Source organism: Lepisosteus oculatus, unplaced genomic scaffold (assembly GCF_040954835.1).
Source record: "Lepisosteus oculatus isolate fLepOcu1 unplaced genomic scaffold, fLepOcu1.hap2 HAP2_SCAFFOLD_64, whole genome shotgun sequence".
Taxonomy (NCBI): domain Eukaryota; kingdom Metazoa; phylum Chordata; class Actinopteri; order Semionotiformes; family Lepisosteidae; genus Lepisosteus; species Lepisosteus oculatus.
The window spans coordinates 120876-142114 of NW_027168193.1; the positions used below are offsets into that span (position 1 = coordinate 120876).

Below are 21239 nucleotides of genomic sequence, written 5' to 3' on the forward strand. Positions count from 1 at the left end.
AGACAGCTATACACAGAAAACATGCAGGACACTGCTCATGATGTTTCCCGAGCCGAAACACAGTGCGTTTTTCCAAGCCATCTGACAAAGCCCGCCCACTGAAAACTGCAGCAGATCGTGTAAAGACGTTCAACTTTGTAACTACTGCACGCACAGGAAGCAGAATAAATTCCTCTTTTCAAACTGTCAAAGGTTTGCTTTGCGAACGCTGCAGGACATCGCACAATCTCTTTTGAACGGGGACAAACGATTTCTTATGAGGCGCACTAAGTACAGACGTTTAAAAAGCTCCACTCATGCCGACCATGCAGCATGAAGAAGCGCAACCTAACGTTTGCATTCCTAGCACTGTTGCAACCTAGCACTGTTGCATTCCGCGCATCAGTAGCTAAAAGAATATCATTTAAGGCTCTTGTTAATGCTGTTTCAGAAACCAGACTGAAATTTCTCAAGTATATTATTTGAATCCAGATACGATTGACGTTGGGCAACAACTATTCTCTCAAAACTTTTAGATTGAAATGGGACCTTTGAGACAGGCCTGTAGTTGTTAAGAACTTGTGGATCCAAATTTGACTTCTTAAGGAGCGGTCTAACAACCGCTACCTTAAATTGATCAGGTACAACGCCTGACGCAAGCGATGCATTCATCATACTAATTATAGGTCCTGCCAGTCCTTCGAGGGAATCTTTGACTAGCTGAGTGGGTATGGGATCTAGCGAACAGGTGGTTGACTTTGTCTTACGTCTGTGTCCATGAGTCCACCATAAGAAGAAATCTGAACAGAAATCTGAGTGGTGATCATGCGAGGTCACCACGGAGGAAACCACTGCTCTCCCCCCCAAAAAAACCACCACTGCCCCTCTCAAGTTTGCTAAAGACCACATGGATGTTCCACAGCAACTCCTGGAACAATGTTCTGTGGACAGACGTGACAAAAGTTGAACTTGTTGGTAAATGTGCACAGCGTTATGTTTGGAGATAACAAAACACTGCATACCAACTCCAAAACCTCATCCCACCTGGGAAGCATGGCGGAGGCTGTACGGCTTGCAATCATCGAGGGACCGATGAATTCCAAGATGTATCAGGAAATTCTACAGCAGAATGTCAGGGTGTCTGCCTGTGATCTAAAACTCGAAAGACGCTGGGTCATGCAGCATGACAAAAACAAAGGAGTACATCAACAACAGAGTGGCTGAAACAGAAGAAATTCCATATTTTGGGATGGCCAAGTAAGAGTCCTGACCCCAATCCCATTGAAGTGCTGTGGCGTGATCTGAAGCAGGCCGTTCAGCGCAAGACATCCCAAAAATATACATGAACTGAAACAGTTTTGCATAGAGGAATAGGCCAAAATACTTCCTAACCGCTGCTCAGGTCTGACCAGCCGCTACAGAAAGTGGGGATTGAGGTTTTTGTCATAAAGGAGGTTCCACTAGCTCCTTAATATAAGGGTTCACATACTTTTTCCATCAATGACCTTGATTGTTTAAACCATTTGGTCAATAAAGAAACAGCAATGTCAAATGTTGGGCGTGTGTTGTTTGTGAAATCAGACTCTCTTTATTAATTATTATGACTTAGATAAAGATAAGATCACATGTTAGGAGCCATTCATGCAGAAATCCACATCATTCCAAAGGGCTGTTTACAAAAGTTTTTCTCCCAACTGTATGTGAGAGAAAAGCAGAGACGCTCACTGAGTAAGGTGGGGTTGTAGCTTTGCAAATCACAAGGACATTTGTACGCTCAAAATGGGACAGGAGCACCCCAGATGGGACTCAAACCCACAATCGCTGTTTTAGGAGGCCAGTGTCTTAGCCATTAGGCCACTGGGGCACACTGGGGAGGGTCAATCACGCTGATGAGAGCCAGTTTTTTTTTCCTTTGCTTTTTCAAAGGGATCCCCAAAATTAGGGAAGTTAGGCAGCAGAAGGTTTACTGTGACCTGAGAAGGACCGGCATCCAATCACGGTGGTACACACACACACGCTCTCACTCATCTGAGCTACACGGCTACCAAAATGATCTCAGGTGCGCCGAGCTGGTACGGAACATATTGAACTGATCGACGACGAATTGTCTCTCAGACAGGCTTTTCACCTCTGAGCTCCCTGACTGACAGTGATCAGCTAGGTAGTGAAACAGTCAGCTGCTTCTAAGCCTTAAACAGCTGCATCTCGGCGCTTCCACGGAGAGATGATTTGAAAGCCGAACATCGCCTATTGGGAACACCTTTCTATCACTAGTTTAAGAGACTCTTAAGGTCTTGCAGAGGTGCCTGTCTAATAGCATGTGCTTTGCAAGCTATAGGTGTTTAGGCTGAGGCAGAATGCCTGTTAACAAAATGTTTTTCTAAAGGGGCCTCGCACTCTTTTCCAAGCAATGGTCACCATCCCCACCGAGTGTCACAATGTAGTCATGTCCTAGGACATCACCTGTTAGTCTCCATTTGTCTGCCACCAACACTTTAGGTTACAGAGTCACAACCGCACCCCGGAGACCAGAGGAGCCATTGGCGTTCTGGCGGCGCAGATTGGGCTGAAGGTGGGACGCTTGAATCTCGCTGTTGGAGGCCGTCTGAAACTGACCCAAGCCTTTCCCTTGAATTAAATGTAAATAAGAAATGAACCCCAGATGCACATGGAATCAATCACGTGTTTCCTTTGAGCCGTTTCAGAGACTGCTCCAGAGTTTACCTTGCACAGATGCGCAAAGATTAATGATGGGGGTGCACGCTTCCAGGCGTCTTACAACTGTAGGGACTGTTTAGAGACAATTCGTAGATTGTTCTCATTTCCCTCTATTCCCCGTGTTGCAGTGGTAGGATGACGTAAATTCCTGCTTCGACACGTAACGGCATTATAATCAAGTGCAGGAGCTGAGGGCTTTAGTTTTGTTTCGTTTTCCATGGCGTTCGTAAGCGCGCAAATCAAAGGCAATTCCTGCGTCTAACACGAATGTAAATGCTTTGGAAAGTGCAGTGTGGTGCAGCTTGTAAAATCCTTTTCCACATTTGTGGTTTGTTGATGTTTTTTCTGTCTGCCAAAGTTGCATTTTGACATCCGGACTGGGGGACTTCATCATTTGAACGTGAAGCCAGCCTTAAACCCTCTGAGGCATGTCTGTCTGCCGGCACGAATCTTGTGAAAGGTATTTTTTTTTTAACGGAGAGCGACTTTAAAAAGGTTTCCGCAGCGACTTCGCACTCCGTGTTAGATTATAGGAGGAATGCGGCGGCAGCGAGCTCGCTTTTGTCATGGCCGAGTGGTTAAGGCGATGGACTCGAAATGCGTTGGGGCTTCCCCGCGCAGGTTCGGAACTTGCCGACTCCGGCGTCTGCCGCACGTCGCCTTGTGCCTGCGCGGCAAAGGCAACGTGCCGCTTCTCCTTTCCCGGTACTATGAAAATGCTAAATCGCTTGGACCCGCTGCCATGGAAAGCAGTTCTTCAGATTACCACACATTCTGCGTTCGCACCTCTGGTGCTCTACTTATGCCTTTGAAAACCTAATGAATAAAGCTGAAAGAACCGACACGATATGTAGGTGCTCGTAAAGCACGCATTAAAGAACTGTTAACAGCAAGGGTTTCAGTGGGTTAACTGAGGAGAAGGCGTGATCGCTAATTGTTGACTTTTTATTTGGTGTTAGAAACACTCTTACTGTGCATGATGTGCAACAAATGTAGCCACAGAAATTGCATCACGCTTTCATGTATGCTATTGCAGACACCAACGTTGCCTAGATAGAAAACCGAAATAGCCGTGGGTTTGCTTGTTGGTCTGAAGGATCTCTCTTCGAATCTCTATCATTTGTCAATGGAAGTAAAAGGCGCTGCAATCTCATACGTTCAGAATCAAACCCGCAGCTGTTGTTCGACTTTATTTCTTGACTAATTACAACTGAGTGTCGCATGAGCAGTTACGTAAACTTGTCTGGTATATTTGAACACAAATGCCGTTCTTCAATTAAAACTAACAGTACATTGTCAGGGACATTCAGTTCTATACAAACAAGAGACAGACAAGAGAATATTTCTACCTTTCATGTGGACTACGTGTTGACTTACTGATCGGAATAATTGAAAAGTTCGGGTTCATAGCCGATGCAGTGCGTGCTAATTAGAACAACAGCAACGCTGAGCTCTCAGCACCGTACTGAGCCCAGGTGTTTTTCTAAAGCTGTCAGGTGCAGTTCATTTACATGAAGGAAATCTCTTACTGGGTACGATTACAATACAGTAAGTAGCACAGGCTACTTAGGGAGTAGCCTGATGCGTTTAAAAACGACCCGAGCCAGGCAGAAGTCGAATCTACAATCTCCTGATCCGTAGTCAGACGTGTTATCCATTGCACCACTGACCCTGGTGCAACACTGCAGGACTGCAACCCGGTGAGCTCAGCACTGCAACTAGTAAAATACCCCCGGTCCATTCTTTTCCAAAAGTGAGAAACACCTGTTTTCTACATTTTGTCTGTTTTAAAACCATATCTCTTTAAACCAAACCAAGAGTTTGTCTTTTGCTCTGATATTCTGATTCATTTCGATTTCAAAGAAAAAAAAAACTACCTTCCAAAGCATCATAAAATTGTCCCTTCTTCCAGACTCTACTTCTCTCTTGTAGTAGTACAGCAGACCTTTCCAGGTGAGCAGATCACAGAGTCCGAAATGAGCTTCCTCCATCAAGCAAAGTACCTGAACATGACTCTGTCATCATAAAAGCGCCCCTGTAATAAAGAAATTCAATCTGAAATCAAGAGGGCAGTTGCCTACTGAAATACAAGAAGTCATCAATTTTAACCTAGCAACACATTAAAGGCTGCATCTATACAAGTACGATTCTAGAAATGCTCACCAGATTACGTTTTAAGAAGGAACTGCGCTTCAGGTTCTGCCGAGATCTTAACTCGGATGGCAGGATTCAGAGTCCGGAGTGCGGACTGATTGCGCACGGAGGGTCCATATACTGTGGATCCCTCAGTGATCTTCCGCGTATTCAAACCGCCAGCGTGTGACTCCCCTGTCCCCGTGACCTCATTGCTCTGCTCTCTCCTCTGTGCAGCCGAGCCCGATTCACGGTAAAGTGAAAAAAAAATATGCCCTCAACGTGAGATTTACTCTGGAGCGAGGATAGATGTTACCTTTTTATCATTGAACAGGATGTATGTGATGTGGCGACTAGGTTCAATTTTGTATCCTCTTTAAAAGATTAAGGACTGGGGTGAGCGTGATTTACCACCCTTTCAGCTAAGAACCCGACGTGCGCACCGTCTAAGCTGCATAGACTCGGTCGTTTAACTCTTCTCCATTAGCAGGGTTAAGGTTAAAGAAAAAAAACATTGCTGACTTCTTTTTTTTTTGCCAGCTGCTAGCGCTGATTAGCAAGGTTTGTATTTCATGTTTTGCAAGTTGCATCCATTTTAAGAAAAACAAGTCGTGTTAAAGACAGGAAATGAATACTTGCATTTAATTAAGTCTAGCCATAGGCGGTTATCCACTGGGATTCAGACCTAGGGTCTTCTGTTTACTAGACAGGTGCTTTAACCAACTAAGCCACAGCGCCCCGGGAGTGCTGTCCTTTTGCAGCCACTTGGACACACCACTCAGACACATCTGCATTCGGTGTGTGCTCCGCCTGCTCGCTGAGCAAGTTGCCACCTTTACATACAATAGCAACATCGACACCAAGAGAAAGGATGACAAATGGCTTTTATCTGGAACTTTTCATGTCCAAGGAGCTCAATGTGCTTTCTGTGTACAACAGGGCCACTGAACTCCACGCTGGCCACTGAACCACAGCAGTGGCTTGCTGGCTTGACATCTCCCAAGGAAAATGTTGAAATCGCATGTGGAACAGGAAAATGACCCTCGAGTACGAGGGAAAAAAAGAAAAAGATCATCTGGAGCGCGCCAACCCAGTTGGGACAGCCCAGTTTTGTTGACGAGGTGGCCGAGTGGTTAAGGCGATGGATTGCTAGTCCATTGTGCTTTGCACGCATGGGTTCAAATCCCATCCTCGTTGGTTTCCACGTCTGTTTCCATTCTGTTTTTGATCCCTATTGCTCAATGCACAGTGAAAGCATTGCATACATGTGTCTGACAATGAGAAATGGGCCCCTGAGACAGTCATTTGCCTGTTTCACAAATGATCGTATTTTACTAGAGATTCTGTTTGGGATTCAGATGTGCATTCGGACAGCAATCCCTTTCAAGAAATGATACATTCTGGATGAGGTCAAAGGTGCATCATTTGGACACTTTGTGGGCTTGAAATACAAAGAAAATCATGTTCTATGGTACAAGATAAATACAAAACTTAAGCTTTTATTATAATTAGATTTGTTTATAAAGCATAAGCAATCATTTATTACATTAATATATGTAAAAATAACATTTTAGCATCATACGTTTAGTATATTTAGTCCCTAATGCTGAAAGAAATGATCATAGAACATGACTTCTAACCTTACCTGCTGTGTTTTTGATCCCTATTGCTCAATGCACAGTGAAAGCATTGCATACATGTGTCTGACAATGAGAAATGGGCCCCTGAGACAGTCATTTGCCTGTTTCACAAATGATCGTATTTTACTAGAGATTCTGTTTGGGATTCAGATGTGCATTCGGACAGCAATCCCTTTCAAGAAATGATACGTTCTGGATGAGTTCAAAGGTGCTGGAACACTGTATTTAGGATGTGTTTGCAGTTATTCTGTGTTTCTAGCTTCAACCCAGTGATATATATATATATGCTCACTGATTTTTTGGTACATGCCCAGGGCAATAATCATTATGAGGATTTATTTCCATATGTGCTAGAGGTAGTGTTGTGAAATTCTTCAACACACTGGATCGCAGGTTTAAACCTGCACTCTTACTCCTTAAATACCAACAAATGCAGATATGTAGCAATCATATTGTAGCGGACACTCATTTGCCTGTTTCACAAATGATCATATTTTACTAGAGATTCTGTTTGGGATACGGATGTGCATTCTGACAACAATCTCTTTCAAAAAATGATTTTACCTTATCGCAGCCTTGCCCCTCTTGCCTCTTTGGAAAATATCTCCATCTTGTGGTCGTTGTTGGTAATGTTTAGACAATATCTCCATCTTGTGGTCGTTGTTGGTAATGTCTAGACAATATCTCCATCATGTGGTCGTTGTTGGAAATGTCTTCTTATGCCCTTTTTTATTTCAATTCTTTATTAGTTGATTCTAGAATCTCTACAATAGAGCTGAAAATATCAGTTTTGTAGCAGACAATATGACATTAGTTATAGTCCAATTAAGACTTTATTACCCTGTTTGTAACATAACAAATTAAAATTGATTAAAACTAAATTTGGAACACCAGGGAACATAAAAAATGATTTTTAGGAAAACCATGAGGTTCTCTGTGTCCGATGCCTGCAAGGGGAGAAAGCTAGAATCCTTTGCTTTTTCAAAATTTGAAAATAAACATCATATAACAACAGCTTTCATTCCTAGGAGTGAAAAATAACCATTTTTGAAGACATATTAGTTTCTAAAACACTACAATAAAGTTAAAAACATCCGTTTTATATTACTTTTAGTATTTTTAGTGAAATTAGTCATGTATTGCACTATTTTTAATATAATCTCTAATTAAAAGTGAATAGAATTAAGTTTGGAGCAACAAGGAACACAAAAAAAAAAGATTTTAAGGAAAAAAATGATGTCTTCTGTGCCAGGTGCCTGCAAGGGGAGAAAGCTAGAATCCTACCCAGGCTCCTGGAGTTCTGTCCTGGCTAAAGGAGGTGAATCCATCCCCTTCAAAGCTCCATGAAAAAATGATCATTTAAAATTTGAAAAAAAAACATCATATAACAACAGTTTTCATTCATAGGAGTGAAAAACAACCATTTTTGAAGACATATTAGTTTCTAAAACACTACAATTAAGTTGAAAACATCCGTTTTATATTACATTAATTTTTGTGAAATTAGTCATTTATTGCACTATTTTTAATAAAATCTCTAATTAAAAGTGATTAAAATTAAGTTTGGAACAACAAGGAACACACAAAAAAAAGATTTTAAGGAAAAAAATATTGTCTTCTATGCCAGGTGCCTGCAAGGGGAGAAAGCTAGAATCCTACCCAGGCTCCTGGAGCTCTGTCCTGGCTAAAGGAGGGTGAATCCATCCCATTCAAAGCTCCATGAAAAAATGATATTTTTAAATTTGAAAAAAAAAACATTATAGAACAACATCTCTTGGTCCACAGAGTGCAAAAATCCAACTTTGAAGAAAATCCATTGACTGATCCCCGAATCCTGAAGTTTCTTCGCATGATATCGGGCTTGCAACCACTTTCTGGAAAATTTTCAGCTCCATTGTAGAGATACTAGAATCAACTAATAGAGAATTAAAATAAAAAAGGGCATAAGAAGACATTACCAACAACGACCACAAGATGGAGATGTTGTCTAGACATTACCAACAACGACCACAAGATGGAGATATTTTCCAAAGAGGCAAGAAGGGCAAAGCTGCGATAAGGTAAAATCATTTTTTGAAAGAGATTGTTGTCAGAATGCACATCCGTATCCCAAACAGAATCTCTAGTAAAATATGATCATTTGTGAAACAGGCAAATGAGTGTCCGCTACAATATGATTGCTACATATCTGCATTTGTTGGTATTTAAGGAGTAAGAGTGCAGGGGGTCTAAATCTGCGATCCAGTGTGTTGAAGTATTTCACAACACTACCTGTAGCCCGTCTGGAAATAAATCCTCATTCTGATTATTGACCTGGGCATGTACCAATAAATCACTGAGTATATATATATATCACTGTGTTGAAGCTAGAGACCTGTATGTAATAATATGATGCTAAAATGTTATTTTCACATGTAAGAAAACCGGCTCAGGGACGCCAAATATGTAATGTTGCCATAGCAAAATTAAATGTAGGGGGTCTCTGAAGGCACCAGTTCTGTAGGGTTTGGGCATTTACTGAGACAATTATTAATTGTAGCAGTAAATCACAAAGTTGATTCTTTTGATAGCTTTAGAATCCAACCATGTGACATAACTCAAACAACGTGCACACACAGGTACTAATACACGAGGATACATTTATTAATACATAAAATATGCATGTAAACCTAACAGATCTTATCAAGAGGGTTATCAGAATACAAAAGATATATATTCAGTCAGTTACGAAGTGTTACACATATCAAGAGGACATACGTTCAGTATATCATTCATTAAGACCGTTTCGTTAATGAACTTGGTTATAACTTCTACATTAGATACTGAAACAAGTACATAACTCTTAGGAATTAAATTGATATCAACTGGTTGGGATAACAATTGAATTCTCGAGCTGTAATGCATTGAAGTTGAATACTCATCCAATCTTTGGGGATTCAGATCTTCCTGCGGGCACAAAGAAACAGTTGCAGGCTGTTGCTGTCCAATCCGCGCTCTCTGGCTCCGTGCCAGGCTGTGCTGTGCGGCTTGCGACGCTGCACTGCTGATGCTCACTGTTGGCTTTAACTAGCAAAGTTTGTGCACAGGAGAAAAGATGACTGTGGGTCCCAGCAAGTCAGGAAGAGGACCGGTTCGTTTCTGATGAAGAGCTAGTTCTGAATAGTGATTCAGCTGTCCACAGTTCCGACCTGTTCACAAGGCCTGCTGCTGGTGCTAACCTCGGGTGGATCCTCTGGTTATTCTCTGGCAACCTCCGCTCTAGACTCTTAGAACAAAGGAAAGTTCTGGCACTCGGACACACTGGCCGTTCCGTGGTTGTCCGGGCTGAGTCTCAGGATGGTCAGGAGGCGCGCTGCGAGAATGTCCTGCCCTTGGGAGCCTTCTGCTCCTGGGCCGTCCTGCCCTGGAATTCTCCTTTGAATTCCCTTTAGAATTGTCCACAGAATCCTCTGAATCCTCCCTTCTGAATCTTACTGAATCTCACAGGCTCTCTGTGTTGCCTGTTTTTACCTGGAGGAACTTCAGCTCATTGATTGGCTGAAAGTTCCATGGGCATCAGAGTCCCACGTGGGTTACTCGGCCCTACCAGTCCCTGATTGATTGATCAAGGTGAGATATGAGTCACTTAGTCCTGACACTTAGTAATGCAGTCCAGATGTCCAACTGGCACTCCCTAGACAGATAGGCGCCAATGGATGACCATTGATCATGATAGCCAGGCTTAGCTAAGTGCATCCCCCTTTGGGAGCTGTCCTAGGACCTTAAATCACCCTGCAGAACAGTTTCTCTGTGGCTGCACCACAGAGATGAACAGAGAAATGGGGCCTCATTTGGGAAGGCTCAGAACACTTAATTCTGCCTTATTAATAAGCCTCGCCGCTACATATCCCCCCTTTTTGAAGGTCATGAGGTCCTGAGGCGTTGTTGCCTTCAAAACAAAACAGAGTTAAGTGATGTCCCTTGCCATTAGAACATTAATCTTAAATGTCCACATTACTCCTCGAGAATTCATACCGGAACCAGCGTTGGATACAAACAGGATGAATAACATCTGGAGTATGTATAAACACGGTAGGAGACATTATCTAAGTCTAGGAATTACACATCAGGAAGTTCACTGTCAATATCTGATACCTCTGTAGTACATATTTGGGAAGAAATCACTTCCTTTCTTTTGACATGCTACCTTTGACTCATTCATGCTACCCAGATTACATTTTGATGCAAGAGTACAGCATTCAGAGTACACTGTCAGTCATGATCCAGCTTCCCAGCAGCAGTGTTACAATAACAACAGTTCCTGTTCCCAGCCCCGCGATAAACCACAACACCTGTGTTGGGTATCTGCTTGGGTGGTTTGGAGGTTTGTTCCATTAAAGCAAACTAACTACCTGTACCTCTTCAGGGCTTACTGTTTCTTGGATTTCTATCCAATTCAATAGTGTGGCACCTGAAGGCATCCATGACCTCAAGTTTGGTCTTATGTTGTCTGGTTCCAGACCGTACAGTGTTAAGTTACCATGCTGTACTATGGCCTCCTCGGGAACTTGCAGGAAAACTGTTTGATTAGGTAGCTGCATTGTGGTAGCTGTATCATGCCTGTCACAAGTCATAGTGTCAGTTAAATGTGGTGTGCTGACCAGCCATTTACTTCCTACCTGCTCTTCATGGGGTTCATTAACCTCCCTCTGCTCGTTAGTAGCTTTACACCCTTCATTGGTGAATCGTTTAGACACAGCCAATGGATAGCTTTGGTAGCCATACCCATCTCAAGATTTGGAACCAAATTCAATCTTGGATTGCCTTCTGGGTGAGCTATGAGCGATGGGGTTAATGTCACATACTCCTCTACTGAGAAGAGTGGAATCAAGTGGGTTGGGAATCGTGCCGTGGTTAGACTAGCTACAGTGGCACTAAGCTCCCTTAATAGGTCTTGTGTCAACATTCTGGCCTGTTGCACACAAGCATAAACCCACTGTATAACACCAACAATCATGTCCACTGGTTGGGGAATAAGGTTTAACCCTGTTGCATAGGAAATTGCCTGTAGGGTTTTCCCTAAGCTTTCCAACTTTTGCTGCTGTCGATACAGTCTGTCACTACCCTCCGGCATCTCTGACCCCTGCCTTCTTGGGGCAGTCAGGGTGAGAGTGCCAGTAGCACACAAACCTACCAGAAAAAAGCAAACGTGCAACAGTGGCGGCAGCAATCAGTCCTCCCAAAAGTCTTTTCGGGTGGCTGATCCCAGTCATCTCCTTCTGAGTGACTGTCGCCTTTCTAAGCTGGCGCAGCGTGTACATGGTGTCTTTCACAGTATGCCCTGTGGCATCTTGGGCACCAACATCCTGGAAATATGGGGAGATCTGACGCAGCTGCTGATGCTGCTCCTCCTTTTCCAGGGCATCTGCTTTTTCGATTTGTTCATGCCTGTGCTCTAGGAACCCTGCAGGGGGTGGTGCAGCGGTAGAGCATGCCTGACCCTCGGCTGAGTGGTCATCTGGAGCACCTGAGTGATCTGGGATTGTTACCCCATTCTCACTGTTCAGGTCCACCCTGCACACTTCCTGATTGAGGAATCCCTCTATCGGCATGTTTACAATCGTTCGCTGGGCGTGGGTGTAGGACACCTGCTCGCTCCCCCCTTCCCTTGCTAGGGGTTCAGGGAGCTGCCCCAGCACTGGGATAGCTAGTTCACTGTCTTTGAACTTACTATCACTCACCAGGCCCATGTCAGTGCAGGCGGGGATTCTGACACCCCTCTTTGCGATGTCCTGCACTGGCAGGCGGGTGACTTGACCATCCAGCTCCAGTCTGGCTGAACCACTGTTGGTCAGACTCAGACTGACAGACTGAGCTGGTGGCTGTAAGAAAACCGGCTCGGCTTTCATTCCCTGTCCCTTCTGGGGGACTGGGTGTGTTGGCAACCCTGCCGTTGAGGCAGGAACAATCAGGTCAGTCTCACTCACTACCTGGTAGTTGTGAGAAATAATGTTACCTGACTGCAGGTTCCCTGGGTCAGAGCAGAGGGAATCGGCATCTGGGATCAGGTGTGTCCACAGCGCAGTAGTCTCAGCGTCCAGCTGGACCTCCTGTCTAACCTGTGAATGTTGCACCAGGGGCACCTGGCGGTGGCCCTGTGACAGCTGCTCAAGCAGATCCTTACTAATAGAGGACCTCTCAGGGCTAAGGGTGAGGGCTACATCACCAACCTGCTCTCCTGCCATCTGGATCCCTTCCACCACTGCAGGGTGGTGTTCCTGACCCCTCTTGGGTGCCAGGGTGCACAGGGAAAGCTCCTTTTCATCGCCAGGTGGGGAGATCTGCTCCTCTTTAGGGATGTAAAAGGTGTGTGCTTTACCTGGTGGATCAGGCGGCTGCTTGGAGCACCGCTCCTGTGGCATGGAGGCTGTTGGGACCTTGGCCGGGACACGACTTCCCTGTATATCCGGGGAACAAGGAAATATTTTTATTTCTTGTCCAGAGGGAACAGAAGGAATCTCCACATAGGCTTCTGTGTTCGGTGGGCACTGTGTGAGCACAGTCTGCCTCTTGGCCCCCCTTTCCTTCTGTACAGAAGGCTTAGGAGCCTTGACCTGTTTCCACACTTTGCCTTTCTGGTGATCCACCAAAGGTTCCTCTCTGAGTCGCATGCCCTTTTCTTTTTCAACCCGTTTGAGCTTGCCGTGTGACATCAAACACCTTTCAACCTCAGTGTCAATCAGTGTCTCACAGTGTAAGACATCTCCCATGGCAGCCTTGAGGTAAAAGCTTCTTGCTTTTCCTCTGTGTTTTACTGCCTGCTCTGTGACTTCAGGGGTGGAGTCAGCACTCACTTGGGAGTGGCTGAATTCATCCAGGCAGGAACCCTTCTGCTCAATCAGATAGACTGAGGGAGGGAGAGGGGGCGGGTCTCCGCCTCCTCATGGAGAGTATCAGCTCATTCACGCTTCCGGCAGCCTTGGGGAGCGGTTGTCCCTGTCCTAATAAAGCTTGTTCAAGCCTGGCCAGGCGGGTGGCTACTGAATCCTTTTGTTCAGCTTTATCTAGCCCTTTCCCTCCCCCGGTGTTCTCATGGCACTTAGGACGCTGGGTGTGGTCCTGTGTGCATGCTTTGGAACGGGGCTTAGCCAGCTCAGGAGCCTGTGCTCCTTCGAGCAGGGGGGAATTAACCCTGCTGGCTCTGACGGCAAACACAGTCACTTTAACAGCTTTTTGCTCAGAGCGACTTTGGACATCATACTCCCAGGCTTTCTGCACGAATCTCTTAATATCAGTCATTTTCATGGTCTGTGCATCTGTATGCATTAAGATCATCTTTCTGACTGACGGGTGGAGATTCGCAATGAATAAACCCTTGAAATGTGTGTTCTCTTCGCAACCCTCATCATTTCGCCCTGCAAAATAAGTTCGTCTAAGTCTCTCGTAATATTCGCGAGGGGACTCTGCTCTCTTGTGCTTAATGTTAAGAGCGGCGGCTATCGCAGCAGTCGGGTCAATAAACGCACTGTATTCTTCGATTAGTGCTTGACAAAGCTGCTCAAAATCATTACAGACTTCTTTCATCTGCCTAGCCATCCACTCATGTACAGCTCTGCTGGTAGTTTTCCTGACCAGAAACACTTTCTCCTGTTCTGTGGCGTTTGGCAGATACTGCAGGGTATACCTGAGGTCCTGAATATAACTCTCGATATTATTCTTTGACACTGCGGGGTCAAATCTCTCTATGTCCTTCGCTAGCTCTCTCAGAGAATGGAGATTTATCCTTCTAGCTTCTCCGCTGACGGAGATATGGAAGAGATCGTGGTCAGACCTGTCGCTGCTAGAGAGAGTGCTTAATAGCGACTCGAATTCAGACCTTTTAGCAACCATCCTTAAACTTAAAGAGTATTACTTTTAAGTACGAAATCACAGTTTTACCACAGAAAACCACAAGATCAAGTATGCAATCAACCCGATAGATCGCAAAAGATCACAAAACAATCAAGCACTGCTTAAAGAGCAAGGGGAACTTTTTTTTCTTTCGGCTTTCAGCACACCGTATTGTTGTGTATGAAACCCGCGGCGTTTTATATTGAATTATTCCGCTTGGTTGACTCATTTCAGTCTTGCCACGCCCACCCAGGGACGCCAAATAATGTAAGAAAACCGGCTCAGGGACGCCAAATATGTAATGTTGCCATAGCAAAATTAAATGTAGTGGCTCTCTGAAGGCACCAGTTCTGTAGGGTTTGGGCATTTACTGAGACAATTATTAATTGTAGCAGTAAATCACAAAGTTGATTCTTTTGATGGCTTTAGAATCAAACCATGCGACATAACTCAAACAACGCGCACACACAGGTACTAATACACGAGGATACATTTATTAATACATAAAATATGCATGTAAACCTAACAGATCTTATCAAGAGGGTTATCAGAATACAAAAGATATATATTCAGTCAGTTACGAAGTGTTACACATATCAAGAGGACATACGTTCAGTATATCATTCATTAAGACCGTTTCGTTAATGAACTTGGTTATAACTTCTACATTAGATACTCAAACAAGTACATAACTCTTAGGAATTAAATTGATATCAACTGGTTGGGATAACAATTGAATTCTCGAGCTGTAATGCATTGAAGTTGAATACTCATCCAATCTTTGGGGATTCAGATCTTCCTGCGGGTACAAAGAAACAGTTGCAGGCTGTTGCTGTCCAATCCGCGCTCTCTGGCTCCGTGCCAGGCTGTGCTGTGCGGCTTGCGACGCTGCGCTGCTGATGCTCACTGACCGGCTAGTTAGTGTTGGCTTTAACTAGCAAAGTTTGTGCACAGGAGAAAAGATGACTGTGGGTCCGAGCAAGTCAGGAAGAGGACCGGTTCGTTTCTGATGAAGAGCTAGTTCTGAATAGTGATTCAGCTGTCCACAGTTCCGACCTGTTCACGAGGCCTGCTGCTGGTGCTAACCTCGGGTGGATCCTCTGGTTATTCTCTGGCAACCTCCGCTCTAGACTCTTAGAACAAAGGAAAGTTCTGGCACTCGGACACACTGGCCGTTCCGTGGTTGTCCGGGCTGAGTCTCAGGATGGTCAGGAGGCGCGCTGCGAGAATGTCCTGCCCTTGGGAGCCTTCTGCTCCTGGGCCGTCCTGCCCTGGAATTCTCCTTTGAATTCCCTTTAGAATTGTCCACAGAATCCTCTGAATCCTCCCTTCTGAATCTTACTGAATCTCACAGGCTCTCTGTGTTGCCTGTTTTTACCTGGAGGAACTTCAGCTCATTGATTGGCTGAAAGTTCCATGGGCATCAGGGTCCCACGTGGGTTACTCGGCCCTACAAGTCCCTGATTGATTGATCAAGGTGAGATATGAGTCACTTAGTCCTGACACTTAGTAATGCAGTCCAGATGTCCAACTGGCACTCCCTAGACAGATAGGCGCCAATGGATGACCATTGATCATGATAGAAAGGCTTAGCTAAGTGCATCCCCCTTTGGGAGCTGTCCTAGGACCTTAAATCACCCTGCATGAATAGTCTCTCTGTGGCTGCACCACAGAGATGAACAGAGAAATGGGGCCTCATTTGGAAAGGCTCAGAACACTTAATTCTGCCTTATTAATAAGCCTCGCCGCTACACACATATATTAATGTAATAAATGATTGCTTATGCTTTATAAATAAATCTAATTAAAATAAAAGCTTAAGTTTTGTATTTATCTTGTACCATAGAACATGATTTTCTTTGTATTTCAAGCCCACAAAGTGTCCAAATGTTCTATGATCATTTCTTTCATCATTAGGGACTAAATATACCAAACGTATGATGCTAAAATCCTGAAAAAAGGATAGGCTCCATTTCGTCAGTAGATTGGAGTCCAAAACTGATTTGGGTCAATATACATTACCTTTGAAGATAAGGTACAGTCTACTGTAGGGAACCATCAACTTAGAAAGCATTGGCCTTCCCTGGGGGTCAGGTAGGTGCAAAAGATAAACCTTTATCCTATCTTTATCTTAAGATAAGTGTCCAAGCAGTATTTTTCCAAGTTTCACCAAGCTCATCATGTTGCCATAGTAGACAAAGTTCTATAAAATGTTAAATAACTTTAGAAAAAAGCATCTTGGTCTTTCAGTACTGTACAAGGTGAATTAAACTGTCCCTGGTAATAAAAAGTAATTAGAAGCATCCCAGAAACATCCCAGCATCCCAGAAACATTCTAGAAACATTCTATCTCTAGAAACATTAGCTGTTTTATATCATGTAATTTAGTGTGATGTTGTCAGAATTCAAGGACATTATCACACACAGAAATTGGTTCAGTTAAATCTAAAAAACACAGCTAAACATGGGTTTAAATGTAAAATAGAAGTCTTACCTCTTACGTCAAAAGATTTAATTCAAGAAGCGATGTAATAAATGATTGCTTATGCTTTATAAACAAATCTAATTAAAATAAAAGCTTAAGTTTTGTATTTATCTTGTACCATATAACATGGTTTTCTTTGTATTTCAATCCCACAAAGTGTCCAAATGACGCACTACATGATATAAGGAAGATTATCACATGCATATCGGTATTATCTTTCTTACGAAAATGCATTCCTTTCATTACCTTTTACTTTTTAAAATGAACTCAAATTGTGTATAATGTAATAATTTAAGTAGAATAGATTCTAACAATATAATGATCCAGTGTGTTGCACTACTTCACTGCTTCACTGCTCTATGCCGTCTGGAAATAAATCCTCAGACTGCTCACTGCCCTGGGCTTGTACCAATAAATTACAGGAGCACGTCTATATATCACTGCGTTGAAGCAGAAGACACACAATCACTGCAAACACATCCTAAATACAGTGTTCCAACACCTTTGACCTCATCCAGAACGTATCATTTATTGAAAGGGATTGCTGTCAGAATGCACATCTGAATCCCAAACAGAATCTCTAGTAAAATACGATCATTTGTGAAACAGGCAAATGACTGTCTCAGGGTCCCATTCCTCATTGTCAGACATATGTATGCAATGCTTTCACCGTGCATTGAGCAATAGGGATTAAAAACACCGCAGGTAAGGTTAGATGTCATGTTCTATGATCATTTCTTTCAGCATTAGGAACTAAATATACTAAACGTATGATACTAAAATGTTATTTTCACATATATTAATGTAATAAATGATTGCTTATGCTTTATAAATAAATCTAATTAAAATAAAAGCTTAAGTTTTGTATTTATCTTGTACCATAGAACAAGATTTTCTTTGTATTTCAAGCCCACAAAGTGTCCTTTGATCTCTATTCTGTGGTAATCCACAATGACCCCGTTCTTCAGGTGATTCATCATGTCCTCCCTCGTCTGTTGAGAGGCCATCCCGATCTCTTCTGCCGTGGCATGCTTCATACACGCTCTCTTGAAGTGAGCAGGAAGCTGATCAAAAGTATTCAGGCACATCTTGCACACCAGGGGAATCCTCGCGGGTTTCCTTTGAAAATAAATAATACCATCTGTGTATAGAAACAAGCTAAGACTGATTTCTTAAATTATCCTTAAAATTCTCTCTCATAGTTTGAGCATAATGATTTTATTGCATTTATATAAGAATTGCTCATTGCTCCAAAATAAATAATGGTTTCATAAAAAAGTGAACACTTACTTGGTCTCAGTCACAGACTTTCCAATAGAAGCCATTGTGGAGTTCAGCAACTGCAGGTCCTAGAAGTGGGGAAGGAATTTTAAAAGAGAAATTGAATTACAATACAGAAGGAATGGCTGAGGGTTCACTGAAATATATAAATATACAAATTCCAAAGACTGAGTCCATATAGAAACAACTACTTTTCATTTTCAGTATAAGAAAAAAAAACATTATCTTCCAAAGCATCATAAAATTGTCCCTTCTTCCAGACTCTACTTCTCTCTTGTAGTAGTACAGCAGACCTTTCCAGGTGAGCAGATCACAGAGTCCGAAATAAGCTTCCTCCATCAAACAAAGTACCTGAACATGACTCTGTCTTCATAAAAGCGCCCCTGTAATAAAGAGATTAAATCCAAAATCAAGAGGGCAGTTGCCTACTGAAATACAAGAAGTCATCAATTTTAACCTAGCAACACATTAAAGGCTGCATCTATACAAGTGCGATTCTAGAAATGCTCACCAGATTACGTTTTAAGAAGGAACTGCACCTCAGGTTCCGCTGAGATCTTAACTCGGATGGCAGGATTCAGAGTCCGGAGTGCGGACTGATGGCGAACGGAGGGTCCACATACTGTGGATCCCTCAGTGATCTTCCGCGTATTCAAACCGCCAGCGTGTGACTCCCCTGTCCCTGTGACCTCATTGGTCTGCTCTCTCCTCTGTGCAGCCGAGCCCGACTCACGGTAAAGTGAAAAAAAAGATGCCCTCAACGTGAGATTTACTCTGGAGCGAGGATAGATGTTACCTTTTTATCATTGAACAGGATGTATGTGATGTGGCGACTAGGTTCAATTTTGTATCCTCTTTAAAAGATTAAGGACTGGGGTGAGTGTGATTTACCACCCTTTCAGCTAAGAACCCGACTTGCGCATCGTTTAAGCTGCATTGACTCGGTCGTTTAACCCTTCTCCATTAGCAGGGTTAAGGTTAAAGAAAAAAACATTGCTGACTTCTTTTTTTTTTGCCAGCCGCTAGCGCTGATTAGCAAGGCTTGTATTTCATGTTTTGCAAGTTGCATCCATTTTAAGAAAAACAAGTCGCGTTAAAGACAGGAAATGACAATTGCATTTAATTAAGTCTAGCCGTAGGCGGTTGTCTGTAAGGACCAGTTCTGTTCGAGAAGACACAACAAAGAAGGCACCGCTGGGATTCGAACCCAGGATCTTCTGTTTACTAGGCAGGCGCTTTAACCAACTAAGCCACGGCGCCCCAGGAGTGCTGTCCTTTTGCAGCCACTTGGACACACCACTCAGACACATCTGCATTCGGTGTGTGCTCCGCCTGCTTGCTGAGCAAGTTGCCACCTTTACATACAATAGCAACATCGACACCAAGAGAAAGGATGACAAATGGCTCTTATCTGGAACTTTTCATGTCCAAGGAGCTCAATATGCTTTCTGTGTACAACAGGGCCACTGAACTCCACACTGGCCACTGAACCACAGCAGTGGCTTGCTGGCTTGACATCTCCCAAGGAAAATGTTGAAATCACATGTGGAACAGGAAAATGACCCTCGAGTACGAGGGAAAAAAAAGAAAAAGATCATCTGGAGCGTGCCAACCCATGTCCGGACAGCCCAGTTTCGTCGACAAGGTGGCTGAGTGGTTAAGGTGATGGACTGCTAATTCATTGTGCTCTGCAGTCATGGGTTCAAATCTCATTCTCGTCGCTCTCCATGTCTGACACATGTGCCTGTTTGACGTCGGCCCTCCTGTTGCTTGCTCCGGTGCTAGAGCTGTACATTTTCTAGCGGTGGCTGAACATGGTATAGTAGGCCAACGTCGGTATCGAGCAGTGACAGTAACAGTACTTACTGCACCCCATAAGAAATCGTTTGTCCCTGTTCAAAAGAGATTGTGCGATGTCCTGCGGCATTCGTAAAGCAAACCTTTGACAGTTTGAAAAGAGGAATTTATTCTGCTTCCTGTGCGTGCAGTAGTTACAAAGTTGAACGTCTTTACACGATCTGCTGCAGTTTTCAGTGGGCGGGCTTTGTCAGATGGCTTGAAAAAACGCACTGTGTTTCGGCTGAACTCCACACTCATGAGCAGTGTCCTGCATGTTTTCTGTGTATAGCTGTCTTTTAACGCATACAGAATTCATTTGAAATCATTGATTTCTCCAATTAACAAGGGTCCCTTTTTGAACCTGCGAGAAGCATTCTTTCAATGTAACAGATTTACTCCGGGGAAAGCCAGCATGACATTGAGAGTAGCTCAAGCTTTCAGCACCCATATCGGACTGCGTGTATGCAGACACCACTCAGAATCCCCTGTAAGATTCTCCCTCAATTCCGTTTTTCAGTGCTTTAGCTCTTTCAAAAGGCTTCGCTTTGCTAGTCACAATCCAAGGCTCATGATAGCATTTGAAAACATTCACCACTGCGTTGGCCGGGAATCGAACCCGGGTCAACTGCTTGGAAGGCAGCTATGCTCACCACTATACCACCAACGCATGCCCACAGGAAGTCTGCAGGACACCACCAGAGAATGCTTTTTTTAAAAAATTTTTTATTAAACAGAATTTACAAATACAAATACAACAAGAGGATCAGAGTCATGTACAAGAGAAAAAAAATGCAGCAGAAAAAAGCATTTAACTACCAGAGGTAATTAAGTAATTATGTGATCAAATTGTATATTTTACACGTATCATATCTTGCTTTAATATTTCTCAATTATTTATAAACTTTAGTTTCAACATGCATGCGTTTCCTGTAAAAAATAAAACTCAGCACACAGTTTTTCTTTTAACAACATTTCGAGTACCTCTGGCATTCATGAAAAAGACATACACAAAAGCAAATAACTAACTCTAAGACTGTCTAAACTATTGAGTTTTTCAAAGAACCAGAACTATAACAGTCCTTAACACTTAACTACACCATTCCAAACTAACACTAAAGAAACACTAGTATATACTGGTATAACAAATAAAACCAAACATAATCATTAACTGAGCAGTCACTGGGAGCAAATCTCCTTCCCGTCCACAAAGGCCCTCGCTCCCACAAAGTAGGCTCTCCTCCCCTCTCTTCTGGCAGCTTCAACCTGGGGCCACAGCTGGTTCCTGGTACTCCTGT

The 21239-nt window shown here is 43.4% G+C and overlaps 2 non-coding genes across 2 annotated transcripts; both read right to left on the reverse strand.

Moving 5' to 3' along the window:
• Positions 1-19291: 19291 nt before the first annotated feature.
• trnat-agu (transfer RNA threonine (anticodon AGU)) lies at positions 19292-19365 on the reverse strand. The gene has a single exon. It is a non-coding gene; the product is annotated as a tRNA-Thr (tRNA).
• A 1174-nt stretch (positions 19366-20539) lies between these two features.
• trnag-ucc (transfer RNA glycine (anticodon UCC)) lies at positions 20540-20611 on the reverse strand. Its single transcript has one exon. It is a non-coding gene; the product is annotated as a tRNA-Gly (tRNA).
• Positions 20612-21239: the final 628 nt, after the last annotated feature.